Source organism: Pygocentrus nattereri, chromosome 15 (genome assembly GCF_015220715.1).
Source record: "Pygocentrus nattereri isolate fPygNat1 chromosome 15, fPygNat1.pri, whole genome shotgun sequence".
Taxonomy (NCBI): domain Eukaryota; kingdom Metazoa; phylum Chordata; class Actinopteri; order Characiformes; family Serrasalmidae; genus Pygocentrus; species Pygocentrus nattereri.
In genome coordinates, this window is record NC_051225.1 from 9,061,617 (window position 1) to 9,077,774 (window position 16,158).

Below are 16,158 nucleotides of genomic sequence, written 5' to 3' on the forward strand. Positions count from 1 at the left end.
CCTAAGGTTAGAGTTGAGGTAAGACAGCGCTCTACTAGGCTCCCTGCAGAGTGGGCGGAGAGAGCGATTACTGCGCTGTCAGCGTGTGCCTTAAGGTGGGGAGCTCAAACGCAGGCTGTGTACACACACGGTGTACGTGTAGTTAACATGTCTGAGGACCTGTAATACAACGTGAAGGCAACGTCAACGTGTTATAATGTTGTAATGACGTTTTAATTCCACTTTAGAGTTGCGTGTGAGAGCGTTTTGTCGTTTGTCGTCCCCCCACCTCCCCCACCGTCGGGAAACAGTTCCACCTTAACAAGCAGCCTAGTAAAAGATGAGAACGCCCTTTGGGACGGAAGAGGCGTAACCAGTTATGACGACATAGCTGTGAAAAAAAGAAGAAAAAAAAAAACGACGCTAGGCAACCGGTGCAGCAAAACATATTGCCTGGATACACAAGAACACGGCGATAAACAACGGCTTAATTACTACAGTGACGTCACAATGCAGAACGCATGCAGGTTAACAACACAAATCAAAACATATGATGTCATCACAAGCGCTGCGAATGGGCTTTGTATCATTTTCACTGGAAATGAGGTCTCACTGTGTGTGTGTGTGTGTGTGTGTGTGTGTGTGTGTGTGTGTATATATATATATATATATATATATATATATATATATATACATATATATATATATATATATATATATATATATATATATATATATATATATATATATATACTGAAAAATGATGGTTTTTGAAGTAAAGTAAAAAAAATGAGTTTTTTTTGTAAAAATAATGGTTCTATGTAGCACCATGTCAGTAGAACAATAGAACAATAGAAGAACACTTTTGGTGCTATATAGAACCATTTTCTTTGAGTGTTCATGATTGTACATAGAACCATTTTCTTCACTAAAGAACCCTTGAAGAACCAGGTAGGTAAAATATAGTTTGGTATAGTGGATTATTACTGTATCGTATAACATGTTTAGATTATTGCTTATTCATATAATGTTTAGGTGCCCTGCTTCGCTCCAAAATCAATAAGCCAACTTACTGGTCTTATATCTGATATTGGCTACAAATGAATATACCACAGCGTCTCATAACCTTTGTCTTAATACCACATAAATGTTACAAAGTGAATGAGCACAATTTAAACCATCCTTTCAGTGAATATAGTTTATTGAGATGTGTAGAAAATTAATTTAGTCCATATGAATAAACACTATTTTTGTATAGTACAATATGTGTGAAATAGGCTTTTTTTGCTTTATGTACTTTAGCTACATTCTGCATTATGTAGTTTTTTCTGTATGATGTGAATGTAATGAGTGTGATATTGCACATGTACTTCAGTCTCTCATCAGTCACTCTAGTAGTGCACAAGCATTTGTCTTAATTCAGATGAAATTGAGACGGTCAGCTCCATTATTTGCCATCAGTAGCCAGGGCTCCCATAGGATGTAATCGGCTGCATTCTCACCAGATTCTTTCTCTACCCAAAGCCTGGCATCTGCATCCATACATGTCAGGTTTGAATATTTAAGTTTCTGCTTTCAGTACATTGAGGAAGTTAGAAAAGTCGTTTTTGAGGCATAAAGTATGTGTCTTTTCAATGTGTGGGTCACATACGGGCATGTTCATTCATGGGTGAACAGCATTCTTATCCATCGAAGTAATTCTTACAGCCCGCTTAAAGTCACAGAAGTCTGACAGCCCACATAACCGTCAGCCCACCGCTGCTTCTCCCTGAATCATAAAAGAGCAAGTATAAGCACACCTGCGTCAGGACAAGGGCTGTGGCTTACAAGCTCACCAACAGGAAGTTTATACACGAGGCTTGATGAACATTGTGGGATTGTAGGCTTTATGCATAACGCATTTTCCAGTCATAAAGAGCTATATCAGATGAAGAGATAATGACAGACACTAAATGCTGCCCACCATCTCAGCGTCAAATAAGTAAAACAAGGAAATGATGAGAAGAAAAGAGGCAATGTGCCATGAGTCACAGGGACTAAACCAAAGAAATGAAAATGTATTCTTTGGAAGGTTATTTGCTTCGGCTTGCAGGGTTGTTAATGATAACAGCTGAGTTCACATTAACATCCTCATCTCGAAGCCTTGAACAAAAGACGCTCCAACTGCCAAGACCTCCAAATTACAGGCATTTCAGACAGCTTTACAGTATTTAGTGGACAATGAGAACAAAGGACAATAACCATGTTTTAGAAGGGCCTATATGAATGTTTCATTTCATTAAGACACCACTGGCAGTACCAGGAAATGTGTTAAGACAAGGGGATTCTTTTTTAGTGTCAAATGCTGCTTGGTCTCCGGTATTTACTCTCTAGATGCACTCATTATCTACCACCCACTCACCTGCCCACACGCATTTACCCCACACGCTCTTCCTTGACAATCCCGGTTTGGATGGGATTAGCAGCGTCCCACGTGCAGCTAATTTAACCAGAACGTGGCGCAGGGATCGCAAGGCTTACTCACATTTCGTCCTTTTGCCCCCACCATACATGCCCCCCACACTCTCCTAAACCCCCCAAACCTCCAACACCCACCATACCCACCCCCACCACCCCTACAAACAAACACACGCCCACACATACACACACCCTTCCCTCCCACCCACCTCTCTGCTCTCTGTAATCTAATCATCGATCCAGACGGTCAGTAGGAGTCACGTGGTCTCCCCTCTGCACGGCCCGCAAAGCCAGTGACATCACATGATAGCTCTGTCCATTTCCAATCAGGCACTAAAAATAGCTCCCTGCACCAACGACATAGTAACTTTCCCATCATACTCTACCATGGAGGCCCTCTTCTTTGCCCCTTCCGCCCCCACGTGTTCCCCCTTTCCCAATGTACCGGCCATCTTGCAGCCATTTCCTCCTTTCAGAGAGAATTCACATCATCTGCCTGGTAAAAAATTTACATGGAGGCCTGTTCGTTTAACACACTCAGGGCCGGTGTAAATTATGCAAACAAGCATGACTGTCAACACTGATTCTTGGAAAAAGGGTGGGCTGTACGTCAGACCATTTACAGCACCTCCATTCAGTGGTCACTTTTACCAAACATTAAAGGAGATGGTTTTAATCTGACAGCTGGCAAAGGGGCTTTTCACAAATCTCTTGTCATTTTACTGCCCTAGTTCTATATTTATCCTGTAGCTGTACATTTTTCATGAGACCTGAAGAACTCCCAATACACCCAAGGCTAACTGGTGTGAAAATCTCCAATATAGAGGGAATATGGATCTCCCTCTTATTCACAGTGCCTTTCATCCATGGAAAGGTATATATTTATTATTTATAATGTATAAATATTAAATAAGTAATCTAATATAAACTTTACGATTAATAATGCTAATGGTTGGAGCGGCATGCCTTGAGGGCATCAACATGTTTGAGACAACCACAGTGAACAAATAAACAAATTACCCTCTCATTTTCACTGAAAGTCATTTTCATATAATGAGTGCCGTTTTTTTGCAGGGACCCCTACAATAGTAGTTACGCCACCAATGTTGATAATAGACATCATAAAAAAACAATTCGCCAAGAATCAAATTTACACAATTTCCTTATTACTCCAGATATAGTTGATTGGCCAAGACATGCTTAGTGTCTGAAGTTTGCTTCTTTAGTTTTGCACTAGAGCTGCGATGCAAATGTAGCTAAAATTAATTGGCATCAAAAAATCTGGGACTCTTATATTAGCCTTGTAGCTTCACCACACATAAGCACAGAGATTGGTTACATACATGTTTAGGTTGGTCAACATGCACAGTCATGTTGGAACAGGAAGGGGCTGTCCCCAAACTGTTCCCCAAAGTTGGGAGCATGAAATTGTCCAAAATCTCTTGGTGCTGAAGCATTAAGAGTTCCTTTCACTGGAGCTAAGGGGCTGAGCCCAACTCCTGAAAAACAACCCCATACCATAATCCCCCCTCCACCAAACTTTATACTTGGCACAATGCAGTCACAAAAGCACCGTTCACCACTGCGTTCGATGCTTTGCATTGTGCTGGGTGATGTAAGGCTTGGATGCAGCTGCTCCAGCCATGGAAACCCATTCCATGAAGCTCTTTACGCTGTTCTTCAGCTAATCTGAAGGCCTCATGAAGTTTGGAGGTCTGTAGTGATCAACTCTGCAGAAAGTCGGTGACCTCTGTGCACTATGCGCCTCAGCATCGGCTCCGTCATTTTACGTGGCCTACCACTTCGTGGCTGAGTTGCTGTCGTTCCCAATCGCTTTCACTTCGTTATAATACTACTGACAGTTGACTGTGGAATATTTAGTAGCGAGGACATTTCACGACTGGACTTTGCCACTGATGCTTGGAGAGTGAATTTGGGGAGTGAATAGGGCACACATGGTCCCAAAACAAAGCAGAACTGTTTCTCAGAATCTTATGCAGAAATGGCCTGCAGAGTTGTTTCTAAATACTTAGATTTTGGAGAACTGAACTGTTTGACCGCTTACATGTCCCTCTGTCACAGAGACCTCTTATTCCACACACAAATCAGTTTTTCTTTCTTTTTCATGTTCCTTCCCTTTGGATATCAATAGAACTGTAAATCTAGTACAGACAAGTGACTATCCAGTCTCTGCCAGCACTGCTTGATTTCAGTTTGATATGGCTTGGATTTATTTTGCCACCCAGCTTGCATTCACATTTGAGGAAGCAAGAGGATTTTAGTATCAGTCTGGGGTTTCAGTCCAGCAAATGACATTTCGCTTTATGGCTGTGACTCATAGACACTGGACAGACATTAGAACATACAGTAGTGCTGCAGTCACATTCTTCTCACACTTATATTGGTCAGAAACATTTTGATTCCAAAGTGAAAGTGCTGCTACCAAATGCCATTTCAGAACTCATGACTGCTGTGTTAAGATTACAGTCAGCATTCAGCCTGCAATTATGAGCCCTCAGCTTCGACAGCAAGAATAGCAAATTGCTCTCACTGATAAACCAAAAATCTCTCCCTGTGACATCCTAAGCATTACCTTGTCTATGTTTAGTCCTGCTGGTATATCATTACTGTTGATGTTATTTGACACAGCCAGCAACAGGTCAAACTAGAGCTTCACAGTTAATTAGCATGATGTGTCTATTTTTAAAGGCCTGTTGACCTATCTGGTGCTAACATATATAAAGTCATGTTTATAATGTGAAGCTAACATTACCCTACAGCCTTTCCAATTGGCTCCCCTCTCATCATGACCGTTTGATGAAATGTGTGGTTGATTTACATGAATGACAAATGTCCTGTTAAGGAGAGACAATATTACAACATTTGCTGAAGTCTGATATCCACAAGTGCCCTTACAGCTTTCTTCCTTTGACTGACGCAAAGCCACGAGTGACCTACAGTATTACATACTAAACGGAATACCTCTCCTTTTTCTACCACCTCCCAGAATTATGGGTGGGATCTATTTGGGGTTTGCCCTGGCTTGAACGGTCTGTTTTCCAAATTGTACATACCACTTACATCAGCATTCTAGAGCTGTTGGAAAGAGTGCATGTTGCGCACTGACGCCACACTAACGCTGTCCGGAGCCTCATCTCTCTCCATTTCACCATTTCAAACCCCTGGGTGCAAAGTCAGGAATTGGTCCATCAATGCTCTCATGATGCGTACTTCCTTACCAACTGTTGCAAAGTTTAACATGTTTTTAAAGCTTGTATGCTATTGTTGTTAATTTCATATAAAGTTTATTTTCTGTGTGCAGTTTTGATCCATGGGTAGTTATAGTTTCAGTTTCAATTGTTGAGCTAACATTAGCATGGTAGCAAATTCAGTGGTGCTACTAATCTGCCTGGTTTCGGTCAGCAACAACAGCATAGTCCAGTTTATCCCAAAAATCAAAAGGTATCTTTTCTAATAAGAGGTTCCATCCTATGAAATTTTTTTTGTGAAAAATGCTTTAATGCTGGTCTATTCTAGGGAAATGGAAATTATTGGTAATATTTTATAAATGGCATTTTATGAAGATCATTTTTATTGGTAAATGTCAGTTTGATGGGAATGAAGGCAAAAAATCTGTTTTTTTAACAGACATTGTAATTCTATTGCTTGTAATTTGCAGAAAGTTGATGAGAACATAAGTAGTCACTTTGGGTCGAGTTTTGCAGTGCAGCAGTTATGTTCTGGTGCCTACAAGCACCAGTATGTCACACCATTTAAGGGGGAATGAAACTTTGATTAAAAAGCTAAGCTTCATCACTCCAAGAAGAGCCTCATAGCGTCTACGCTGACTGCTTAGTTAAGTAAACATTTAACTTTAACTGAAATTAGTTTAATATAGATTTCCATATTTTCCACATGACGGCTCACCTACTGTTTGTCAAGTGGGGAATAACTTTAGGAAATTCAGGCACCTACCAACAACAACCCAGCAGCAGGACCGCTACCTCCGCCTTGTGCAAGGAGGAACAGGAGGAGCACTGCCAGAGCCCTGCAAAATGACCTCCAGCAGGCCACAAATGTGCATGTGTCTGCACAAACGGTTAGAAACGGACTCCATGAGGATGGTATGAGGGCCCGACGTCCACAGATGGGGGTTGTGCTCACAGCCCAACGCCGTGCAGGACGCTTGGCATTTGCCAGAGAACACCAGGATTGGCAAATTCTCCACTGGCGCCCTGTGCTCTTCACAGATGAAAGCAGGTTCATACTGAGCACATGTGACAGACGTGACAGAGTCTGGAGACGCCGTGGAGAGCGATCTGCTGCCTGCAACATCCTTCAGCATGACCGGTTTGGCAATGGGTCAGTAATGGTGTGGGGTAGCATTTCTTTGGAGGGCCGCACAGCCCTCCATGTGCTCGCCAGAGGTAGCCTGACTGCCATTAGGTACCGAGATGAGATCCTCAGACCCCTTGTGAGATCATATGCTGGTGTGGTTGGCCCTGGGTTCCTCCTAATGCAGGACAATGCTAGACCTCATGTGGCTGGAGTGTGTCAGCAGTTCCTGCAAGATGAAGGCATTGAAGCTATGGACTGGCCCGCCCGTTCCCCAGACCTGAATCCGATTGAGCACATCTGGGACATCATGTCTCGCTCCATCCACCAATGCCACGTTGCACCACAGACTGTCCAGGAGTTGGCGGATGCTTTAGTCCAGGTCTGGGAGGAGATCCCTCAGGAGACCATCCGCCACCTCATCAGAAGCATGCCCAGGCATTGTAGGGAGGTCATACAGGCACATGGAGGCCACACACAATACTGAGCCTCATTTTGACTTGTTTTAAGGACATCACATCAAAGTTGGATCAGCCTGTAGTGTGTTTTTCCACTTTAATTTTGTGTGTGACTCCAAATCCAGGCCTCCATTGGTTAATAAATGTGATTTCCATTGATGATTTTTGTGTGATTTTGTTGTCAGCACATTCAACTTTGTACAGAACAAAGTATTCAATGAGAATATTTAATTCATTCAGATCTAGGATGTGCTATTTGAGTGTTCCCTTTATTTTTTTGAGCAGTGTACATGAAGCTGGTTAGATTTACTGCTCAAACCTGACCACAAATGGACTCACAGTCAAAAAATCCTGTGACTTTTGGCTGATAACTTTGCTAGCTAGCTAAGGCTAGCTCCTTAGCAAGCTTGTTCAGTTAGTGCTAGCACTGGGCTAGCTATAGCTTATGTAATGTAAACCTGTTGGCCTCACACATTGAGGAAAACTCTGTTCTAAGATTCTGGAAAATAGCTTTCAAGTTTGACCAAAATATCTTATGACTTCTTGAAGAAAGTTAGGCCATTCATTTCCAACACACCCTTTTCACTGCCCGCTGCTGAATGTCCAAACACCCGCTCACAGCGCAACATCTCTTCTGCTCAAATTAGGTGACGTCATGTTACACTTACCAGAACCTATACATTTGTCTCTGTGCTTGGGGAAAGCAGTGAGGTTTACATTGTTAAATTGAAATGAATCTTTTAAATAAATGCCATCTCAAATGTGTGTTGTAGGTTCCTTCATCACAGTGCAACCTTGATATGTATTCATATTGAAACTGATTGATGGTTGACTTTTGCAGTCTATTTATGTAGACATCTCTTATACATTAGCTGATCAGTGAATGCAGTTAATGCTAGAACATTAGCTTAAGCTAACGTCAAGCTAACACTGATTAACCCTGTCAAAAAATACATAGCTATTAAGAGACCTTCCACAGACCAAGCAATTATATGATTCTAGCAAGTTGTATAGGTGTGATTGTGTCTGGGTAACATGGAAGAGTGCATATTTATATAACCTATAATGGCCATTTAAGTTAAATGCATTTACCCAATAATACAAAAATGCTTTTTTGAAGTACACTATGTGGCCAAAAGATGCTGGGACATTGCTGTGAGTATTTGATTGCATCAGTCACAAGAAAAGTGAGGTCAGGTAGTGAGGTAGTGATGTTGGATGATCAGTTCTGGATCACTTTAACTCAAGCCAAAGGTATTGGATGGAGCTCCATCATTCCAGAGAATCCAGTTCCACTGGTCGACAGGGTTTCTACCCTTCTAGCTCATGCATGACATTGTGCCTGTTGACCTTAGACTCATTTGCTAAGTTTCCTTCGGGATCAATAAAGTATCTATCTATCTATTTACAGCTGCTACAATGTGAGCTGTGTCAATGCATTTCTATGGAGACAATACAAGTGTATTTAATAGAGTGAGCATTTGAGCTCCTGTGTCAGCAGTGGGTAAACCTTAATGCATCTGAATTCACTAACAAGAAGGGATGTCCATAAACTTTTAGACATATATTCTGAAGTTATAGTGGTCTGGACATGCATAAGTACTGCTTTCTAAGTGTTGTATTTACGTTTTTACAAAGTTTTAGTTGATTTTTGTAAAGGAACCTGTAGCTATGTTGAAAATGTGTTTCACCTTTACATTCATATTTGGGAACATAAATGACACTCCAGTCATGGACTCACCCTAGCAACCCTAAAGAGAAATTGCTATAATTTCTCATTAAGTTGAATGGGATTTTTGCAAAGCTCGTCCAGCCTTAATAGCTGCTATGGAAGAACACATTTGTGGGCAGAGCAGGGATAGGTCAGTTAAGGCCAGTCTCTTACAATGTACTCTTTAAACTACAAGTGGTTCTCATTCTGACACCCCATTCATCTATCAGCAAAGAATTGCATTCCCTCTGTCCGTCAGCATAGGAAGTCTTTAAGGCTTTGGCACAGGCTCTGGCAACACTAAGATGCCTTTGGAACGTTCTCCTGTAGGGTAGTCACAATATAAATCCGAGAAGGACAAGCCATCATGGTGGTCTGCATATAAATCAGCCCAATGTCCTTTGGGTGACCCATGGCTTGAGGGTGCACCCTTCGCTGTAACAAAAAAGGACTCAGCTTATCAGTTCAGACGTCATCATGCTTTGTCGTCACTGAGTGCTCACAAATGTCAGCAGCCGGTCACCAAGGTTTATTTCTGCAACCTTCCCCCAGCTACACCTACATGAACATAATGCCAGCCATGGCCGCAAAGTTTGATCGATAGCCTTGGCCAAGCACAGCGCTTGTATGCCATATCTGAACTGGAAGGTGTCACTCATTTGAATGCAGGCAATGAGGGCCTGCAGTGGAATCTGTGTCTTGTATGAACCAGTACGAGCGTGTAAAAGGAGCTAAGTATGTCTGCCTGGGTTGTTCAGGATGGAAATTAGCCTGATGGCATATTTTCCAAGAGCATCGGCACACAGAGTCATGTGATTAGGAAAGCAGTGCAACTCTCAGCTTTTAGTTTGGGTTACAACAGTGGGAGAGACAGGGAAAGTGACTCATATGAAAGCTATTCGGTTCCCACTTAAATCCTCTTAATAATTGCCACTGAGATTCTAATACTGGCGAGTGACACCGAAAAAAGACAATGCGTTTAGCTTATTTGATACAATTGTGTATATGATTTCCACATAAATACGCCATTTTTTCAAAAAGCAAGGAACTTTATGTTGATGTAATATGTAGTACTGCGAAAAAGTTTGTCCCCTTCATTACATTAGACAATGAGGATCTTTAAAAGTCATTAATTCATTTATTCAAGGAGAAAAGACATCCAACGTGTGAATCAAGTCAGGCTTGAATGCAGCATATAAACTTAATTCATATCAAAGTTTATGATCAGAGTGATGCAGTCACCACAAAGCCTTTATATGCACACCAGGCCATGGTCAAAAATCCAAAAGAGGACCTTATGTAAGTCTGGCGAAGGTTTCTAGAATGTTGAATGTCACCAGCTCACTGTGAGAGGCATTACCTACAAACAGAGCAGTCTAGGGAGAGGGGGGATCGCAAAACTTTTTCACAGCACTGTGTTCCACCCATACAGAATAACTGAATGAAGTAAATTCAGTGTGTTGCTTTTTCAGTGCACCCTTTATAGTTTAATGTAGTTGCGTGTAGCATGTTGTTAAAAAGGAGCCGGAAAAAGACAGTGAGCTTGGTGCTTGGAGGGCGCGTGAGTGTGGCTTTTTTAGAGGCACCACTATGTAATGAACAAGTTCCTTTAATCGAGTTTTCCACGCTGCAATACAGCTGCACGCTGTGATAGTGCTCATGCTGCAGGGGCTGAAAAAAGCTTGGTTAGGTCCAGAGGAAAAAATGCAAGTGGTGGGGAAAAAGAGAGCGGCGCTCAAGGGAAAATCAGTGCCATCCTCCAGATGGGCGGCTCACGTGGCACCCAGTGCTGGAGGGAAGGAAAGAGGGAGCATGTAACGCTGCCTGGAAAATTTAGGCTTCGTCATAAAACAAAGGCATGTTGCAATGGGGCGGCATCAACAGTCCCTGACCCTGCAGTCAACCTACACACTGAGATTCTATTAGGAATCAGTCAAAAGTCAGCTTGATGAGTCGGCTGTGGTTAGTTTGCATAATGATAATGCATATTTTAAAATGTCTTTTTTATCTACATTATCTTACATTTAAGTCTATTTAAAGATACTTTACCAGAAACCTTGAAAGGCTAGCCATGGCTTGTTATTGTTCAACATAAGTCTGCCTTTTTTAAAGGGCCTCTATCATGAAAAACTGAATTTTCCTCACTTTTTTGGTATCAAATATTTTGATGTGGTATGTACAGTCCATATATGGAAGCTAAGCTGCAACAACAGCTTTAATTCAAATTTTGTGACATCACCCAACCTAACACTTTTACATTTGTCCAGTAACTGTAGTTTAGCTCCATCCTTTCACTCTGAAGGTATAAGGAGGAGAATCAGCTCTGAGTGCTGCATAAATGAGGCACGATACAAGGGTATTTTAACAACACAGCCTGATTTAATTCTAAAGGATAAAGAGGTTGGAAAATAATCAAGTAAAAATTAAATAGGATTATTTTTGATACATAAAACCACAAAAATGTCAAGAAAAATATAAAGTAGGGTATGGGCCCTTTAAAATCTCTTCTTATTTGATACATTGTCAAAAGAGTCAATCAGAATAATCTGTAGATCCCGAATTAGTAATATAAACCATATTAGCCTAAGCTCCACCAAGCTGTCCATTGTTTTGGAACATGATAAACCCACTTTGTAAAAGGAAAGGGGCATATCTGTATTATGATGACCTTAACTTTCTCAGATTTGTTAATTTGCCTTAAGCCTAAAATATATTTTTTGGAAAACATTTATTGCAGAGAGGTATGTGTAGGACATTGTAAACTGAGTTTACAGTCTTTTACAACTACCAACATAAAAACTCAGAAGACACATTCAAGTTCATAGTAAATCATAGTAAATAAAGTGGCTATTCTGCGTTGTGGACATTATGACCCCAGGTTCCTATCTTCACAACTGTAAAGAAATTTGGCACATCCCAACAAACCAGAGCACATCAACCCACTCTGAAGGACTTTGTTTACATCTTGATGTTTGAATTATACAGAAAGCTGGGGGAAAAAAATCTCCTTCAAGTGCAACAGTACACAGAACATGATCTGTAGCTGTGTGACTTCAAGCTGATCATAACCATGCTGCGGTGAACGGTGGGTGGACTTTGGCACAGGCCTCCATGCCCACTGCCTCACCCACTCGCTCCCACCTCCACTGATCTATCCGCCTCACCCAGCTGGAATGTGACACTTTGCTCTCTGGAATGCAGAATGGCCACAAACTTCATTGATAGCTGTCTGGTGGAGAGTGTGAGGCCCAACAGCAAAGCCATAGCACAAGCATTCTAAGGACTCAAGCAGCACAGTTCGGTTCCCCTGCACTTACATTAAAAGAACAGAAAACTGACCCATGCTGACCCAAAGCACCTTATAACAGAAGCCCATGGGGAGTTGCTGAAAGGTCAAAAACACAGGAATATTCTTTAATAATGGCAACATCATTAATCAAATTTCTGCGGTCTCACTACTTAAAGTTACAACTAGGATATAAGCATTAAGATTATAATACAACTGAACACATCCTTGGGGTTTACCTGAATTATAATTCAGTTTATTGTTAATTTGCATAAACTAAGAAGAACTGGCCTCCGTCTAAAGGCTGGTTTCATTAAAGTTTAGATAGTTTTCTGGATGTGGTTTCAGGGAATTCAAAGCATTCTGTCTAAGAAACAAGGGTAGAATATTCATGGGGACAGGTCTGTTTAAGGACACATGCACAGCTGAAGATAGCTTTGTGCATCTATGCAGAGGACAAAGCTGATCAAGCTCTGTCTGGATGTGGTTGGAGTTTTTCATAGTTGCAGGTTTCTCTGAAACACTTGCCCCAGTTTCTATTTTTGGTGCTGCACCTTGCTGCAAGTGACACACAGAAAGGGCAGTGTTGTGATTCACATTTCCCTGCCCGAATCCTGAAGTACACACAAAGCAAGCCATAGCATCTGCACGGACAATTTGTGATGACTGTACTGGTCAGAATGTGCCATTTCTCTGGAAGAGGGTACACATGGGATGTGAACATTCTGGTTTATAGTACACTTAAGGACCTCATGGCCAAAACAAAAAACGTACCTGTAAAATGTGAAATGTTTGTAAAACCCTCTTCTGATGATTTCATTTTAAGGTCTGGTGAACAAGACCTATGACTACTTTGGGGTGGATTTTTGGGGGGTTAGCTGTTTTGAAATGTTAGCTGTGAATGCAGAAGGAAGGCAGATAGCTAACGTAACATCACATCTTGTCTTGTCTTCATATCTTCATTACAATGGCGAGAACGTGTTACTCAAATGACAGAAAATACTCATCAAAAGCTGACAAGATCCAAGTAAAAGTTAAAGGTACACTATATTGCCAAGAGTATTTGGTTGTCTGCTTTCACACGCATTTGAACTGAGTGAGATCCCTTTCTTAATCCATAGGGTTTAATATGATGTTGGCACACACTTTGCAGCTATAACAGCTTCGACTCTTCTGGCAAGGCTTTCCACAAGGTGTAGGAGTGCGCTCATGGGAATTTTTGACCATTCTTCCAGAAGCGCATTTGTGAGGTCACACACTGGTGTTGGAAGAGAAGGCCTGGCTCACAATCTCCACTCTAATTCATCGTGAAGGTGTTCTCTCGGGTTGAGGTCAGAACTCCGTGCAGGCCAGTCAAGTTCTTCCACACTACACTCGCTCATCCATGTCTTTATGGACCTTGCTTTGTGCACTGGCGCACAGTCATGTTAGAACAAAAAGGGGCCGTCCCCAAACTGTTCCCACAAAGTTGGGAGCATGAAATTGTCCAAAATCTCTTGGTCTGCTGAAGCACTAAGAGTTCCTTTCACTGGAACTAAGGGGCCAAGCCCAACTCCTGAAAAACAACCTCATAACATAATCCCCCTCCACCAAATTTTATTCTTGGCACAATGCAGTCAGACAAGTACCGTTCTCCTGGCAACCACCTCATAACATAATCCCCCTCCACCAAACTTTATTCTTGGCACAATGCAGTCAGACAAGTACCGTTCTCCTGGCAACCATCCATCAGATTTGCCAGACAGAGAAGCATGATTCTTCACTTCAGAGAACATGTCTCCACTGCTCTAGAGTCCAGTGGTGGCACTTTACACCACTGCATTTGATGCTTTGCAGCTGCTCTGCCATGGAAATCCATTCCATGAAGCTCTCTATGCTGTTGTTGAGCTAATCTGAAGGCCACATGAAGTTTGGAGGTCTGTAGTGATTGACTCTGCAGAAAGTTGGTGACCTCTGCGCACTATGCGCCTCAGCATCCGCTGACCCTGCTCTGTTATTTTAGCCACTTTGTGGCTGAGTTGCTGTTGTTCCCAATCGCTTCCACTTTGTTATAATACCACTGACAGTTGACTGTGGAATATTTAGTAGTGAGGAAATTTCACGACTGGACTTGTTGCCCAGGTGGCATCCTATCACGTTACCATGCTGGAATTCACTGAGCTCCTGAGAGTGACCCATTCTTTCACAAATGTTTGTAGAAGCAGTCTGCAGACCTAGGTGCTTGGTGTTATAGACCTGTGGCCATGGAAGGTGATTGGAACACCTGAATTTGATTATTTGGATGGGTGAGTTAATACCTTTGGCAATATAGTGTAGCTGTCTGGCCATCCAGAAAGCCAGTATGACTGTTAGACTCAGTCTGACTCATTTTCTCTGGTTGAAAGGGTCAAAACCCCTGCTGAAAAAACCCAGCACAAACCAGCAAGCATTTTATGTTGGTCTGGGTTAGCTGTTCACCCCAGCATGGTCATGCTGTTTGACCAGCATACCAGCATCAAAACACAACATATGCTGTTGCCTAGCAGAGAACATGCATCTGGAATGCATTTTATAAGGAATAAAAGCAGAATCACTACACTAGTAGTTTATTAACCTATAGCTCAGTGCTAGCATTCAGGATTGGTTGATACCACAGGAATTGCTCATGTTTGTATGATATGTTTGGTAGGTTCTTTAGCTAGGTCAGGTACATTGGACTGGGACTAAACTCATGGGCAGCACCACTCTTCTGCAGGGATGGTGAAAGATAAACAAGTGACTATGACAGCTGACTGAGACCTTTGGTATAGAGCCCCCTACAACGTCAGCATGAAAGAGCAACCTCTGAACAACAGGCTAAGCAGCAATGACTTCTCAAATCTCAGTCACAGCTGGTGTGTAGTATCTCACAGCTAGCCGAGAGTCTACAGCCTGCGTCCTAACACACTGCGAGCAAAAACGGCAACATTGTACCCAGAACTCGGCTTGTCCTTCAAGGCCACATATTGAAGATCTGGGTCAATATTTAACAGCTTTTTAGAGAAGCAATGCTGATCCTTTCACTAAATACAGAAAGCAAACTGTATAAACTCTTAGTTCAGAGATCCGTCCTGTCTGAAAAGGAACACCCCACTCATAATCCATGATTTAATATTTCCTAAAGGCAAAAACAGTTGAAAATTACACAACAATGCTTTATGTTTTGCAAAGAAGGAGAAGTCCCCCACCCATTTTTCCAAGAGGAACATTCTTTTGTTTATCCTATTCATGTACTTGCTAGCTCGGTTCATTTTCTGGTCAACTACCGAGCTCCTCCATCACCACCATCAGTGATGGCTAATTTCCCCTGGACTTGCAGCACAGAAAAGAATCTGTATTAAATTATGGATGTTTTTTTGCAAAAATGGAAAAATGTGATATGCCGATCCACTGTACCTCTCTGTGGTTCGCTGTAATATGAAAGCAGTTTACTTAAAATGTCATCTTGTTTTAAGTTTGACTGCAGATTTTTCATTACAGCTTAAGAAAGTGCTAGAATACCATCTACAAAGCCCTCTTATATAACACAGGATGCTTTTATATTATTCCATCACTATGTTTAAACACAGAGAACTTTAATCATAAGGTACAAGGCCTTGAAACTACTTATTAAGGACAGACCTCATAAAGCTTGCAAGTATTAAGTATTGTTTTCACAAAGGTAAGTAGGTTTTAGTTACAGTATATTTGGATCTCATGATGAGACCTTGTTGTATTGGTACTCCTTGCCAGTTCAGCATGTGAGGAACAAGAGCAAGCTTGATCATGCTGCTGTGAAAGCCCGCCAACGCTTGTAAAAGAGCTTGTGGTTTTGTCTTCTGGAACTCCAGTCAGTACATGATCACAGCTCTACAGAGTTAACCAGCACTTAAGAAAAAAATCCCACACTTTCATATGGAACGCAGCTTCAGTGG